This window comes from Myotis brandtii, unplaced genomic scaffold, assembly GCF_000412655.1.
Source record: "Myotis brandtii unplaced genomic scaffold, ASM41265v1 scaffold950, whole genome shotgun sequence".
Classification (NCBI taxonomy): Eukaryota; Metazoa; Chordata; class Mammalia; order Chiroptera; family Vespertilionidae; genus Myotis; species Myotis brandtii.
Window position 1 is genome coordinate 62,705 of NW_005371921.1, and position 3,919 is coordinate 66,623.

Below are 3,919 nucleotides of genomic sequence, written 5' to 3' on the forward strand. Positions count from 1 at the left end.
ATTGTAATATTTTCCTCTCTCCTAAAACTGTCATCCTCAGTAGTCCTGCTCTTTTCTCTCATTTTCTTGACATTTTGAAAAGCTCTCTTACTTTTATTGTCATTCACATGAACACTGGCCTCAACCTTCTTGAGTTCCTTTAAACCATAATAATCTCCTCCAACATGATATCCCAGACACCCACTCTCAGCGCCACATACTAGAACATATTACCACCTGAAACAGCTCCATTTCCAAAATAATAATCCCACTTCTCCCTATCTCCCAAACCCCACCCAACACTGTGGTCCAAATCACACCATCTTTATCTTTCTTATTATAAAAACTACCTCCTAATTCATCATTTGCAATCCATTTTAACTCTTTTAATCCAGCCTTTATGTTCACAGTCTTCTATTAATCCAGATTGCTTACTCAATTGATCGCTTTATACTACCTAGACTAATAAATCTCCATATTTTTTTTTTGTTTTGTTTTCAATCCAATAACCTTCCCCTTTCATAAAGCCTCTCATTACCCAGTTTAGTTTCTTTGGTACACTAATTCAAAAACACTCTTGCCAATCACTTCTTTTCCTTTCCATTTTTCATTAAGCCCATTTTGAAAAATACCAACCTTGAATCAAGCCAAATATTTCCCTACCGTCTGCATTCATTTGAGCAACTGATTTCTACTTGCGAAAAATCACAGAAAAAAAGCAAACTGATGCTACAATTTCTTCATGATCTTCAAGTTGAAAAAGGCCCTGACACTATCTTGAAATCAGACACTTTTCTGGTCAACAAGTCTTGTCCACTTTCCACAATGAAAACTTTTGTGCTCCCCCAAAACTCTGACTCTCCATCTCTTGGACTTAACTTTCATTGTCTAATACAGAAAAGAAATGTAACATAAAACATAGATCCTTTATCATCTCACTACAAGGCTCACTAGCCTACTTTGTTCTTTCCCTGAGCCCCTTTACCTCTCTCATATTAGAGTAGAAGAGGTATACTTCTTTCTCCAGTATATGCTTCACTTGTGCTTCAGTCTCCATTCTCAGCAGACCTCAAAGGAATTAATCTATTCTTCTCCCTATATTGGTAGTCTAGCCCTTAATACTGCACTTTCCTCAATAGCATTTAATTCCTTTTAAGTCTATCTTATCTGAAAATACAGTAAATAAATTAAAACATCCATATTTATATCCATAACTTCAATCTCTGTCTTCATGTTGATGACTGTTAATTCTCCTCTGAACTTCAAGAGAAATATCTCCAGTTACCCCCATTGACAAACTACAACAGTACCGTTAATCCTTTTCTGCATGTCAATTGCCTGGGAAACATATTTTTTGTTGTGAATCCTCACCTGAGAATATTTTTCCATTGATATTTTTAGAGAGAGTAGGAAGGAGGGAGGGAGAGAGAGAGCGAGCATGCATGCGCAATGATGTGAGAGAGAGACATCAATTGGTTGCCTCCCACACGTGACCTTACCAGGGCCAGGCCAGAGATCAAGCCTTCAATGAAGATATGTGCCCTTGACCAGGAATTGAACCTGCAATCCTTCAGTCCAAAGGCTGATGCTCTATCTACTGAGCCAAAGCAGGCAGGGCATGGGAAACATCTTTGACAACGCCCTTGCTTTTCTACCTCCATTAACAAATCCTGAATGCCACATCTAAATATATGAATTCACTCACTTCTATTTCCCTTACCACCACCACCCTGGCTCAAATAACCTCACATCTTTCTGGAACAGCAAGACTCCCCTTCCTCTTTCATGTTTTTTCAATTCCCATTAACCCCATTAATCAACTCTCTTCTCTGCAAATCTGGTGATACATCACATGTCTGAGTAAAATTCTTAAATGGCTTGAATTATTTTTGTTCTTTGCTCTTGGGGTACAATTAAATAATTAATATAGCTCAGCATGGTCTAGGCCCTAAATACCTCTTCATCTCATCCCACACCATGACCCCTCCACTGTCAAAGCTCCAGCTACTCTGACCTTCTTTTTCATCTTCAAACAAACAAGCACTCTCTCATTCCAGGACTTTACACCTGCTGCTCTATTTTTGAACACTGTCCCTCATAACCATTCTGCACCAATTTTTCTTAAGATTTTAATCCTATATAGTAAGAGAGGAATATGCTAATTATCCATTACACCCTGAGGTGCAATGACCAAGCACATCTGTGCTAGTATCCAGATCACATATTAGCAGGAGGGTCGGCCAGCAAGGTATAAGCGAGCTTCTGAGAGCTACAGGAGGGGGCAGGGCAGCAAGCTATGAGAGGGGGAGGGGAGAGGGAGGAGGGGGGCAGGAGGAGCTATAGGAGGGCAGCAGCGACCTACTGGTGCATGGAGTCATGTGCAAGGCTACTAGTTCTTAAATAAAATGCTATTTTCCCAGGAGATCCTTCCCTAACATATCAGACAAGATCAAACACCCTCTTCATATGAACATTGCCAATGTTAATTTCCTTCATAAGATCTATGATTTTATATTGATGGATATGATTTAAATGTATGTGTGGTATTATACCATTGGAGCCTATCTCACCCATTTCCTAAAAACTCCACAAGTGTCAAGGGTGTGCATAACTCTCTGGTACATACTTCCAACACCCATCACAGTACAGGGACAAAGAGGGTACTCAGTAAGTATTTTTGACTAAAATATATTAATAAATTTCATGACGGTGAGGTAAAGAGAAAAACAGTGTATTCCAGGTACATAGTTACCTTATTCAGAGATGAACTATGGAAGAAGAGATGAGAATGGTAGGACTCTGGTAGAGCAGAGGCAAGATGCCGGCACCTAACCTTGAGGAAAGGTGGATGGATTACTGTAATGGGCCATAAAGCTGGAGAGGAAACAAGAGTGCCTTGACACTCCGGGAATGGTTGCAACAGCTAATAAGTTACGATATTCCTAGAGATGAAATAGATGGACAGCCAACAAATAACCTCTTGATTCATTTATGTCAAGAGCTTATGCATTCAGTCACAGAAATGGAAAATCATGGTCTCTGTGCTAGTATCCAGATTTGTGCCGTTTTGAAGCTTAGAGCCCTTCTACTAAAGGAGAGGCTGGGTGTTCTAAAGGGAGGATCTTACAGAAATGAGTATACATATTAAATATTCTCCAAAACCTTCACCAAAGTGTCCTATGGCCATTCTTCAATGGAAATGTACACTGGGGTAAAAGAAATATTTTTACCACTTTAGGGTTGCCAGACACAGTAGTTGCTCTGATAATCAGGGGATCTGACATGCTGGGTGAGTCCTTGTTAGAGTGAAGGTGTACAGATTCCAGGTGACAAATCAAATCCTGGCCCAGGTCTACATAACAGTGGGTCCAGTTGATCCATGGAACTGTCCTGGTTTTGCATATATATTGTTTGTTGTCTTTTTTTTTTCTGTAATCTATTCACTGAAGAATCAGCCATCTTCCTAAGGCTGAGGTCTATGACATAGCCTTAAGTTTTAGGGTTGCCAGACACAGTGGTTGCTCTGATAATCAGGGGATCTGACATGCTAGGTTGAGTCCTTGTTAGAGTGAAGGTGTACAGATTCTAGGTGACAAATCAAATTCTGGCCCAGGTCTACATCACAGTGGGCCCAGTTGATCCATGGGACTGTCCTGGTTTTGCATATATATTGTTTGTTGTCATTTTTTTCTGTAATCTATTCACTGAAGAATCAGCTAGCATCTTCCTAAGGCTGAGGTCTATGACATAGCCTTAAGCAAAATAACCAGAAGGTCAATTTGTTGGAATCATATTATAGCACTATCCCAAGCAAGTATATCACAGCTATACCTTTTTTTTTCTCATGAAAGCGATGCTTATGTGCTCCAAACTGTTTTTCCAAATAAGATTTCAAAAATAGAAAACATCCATAGAGATATAAGTCATCATAGTTTCAGAA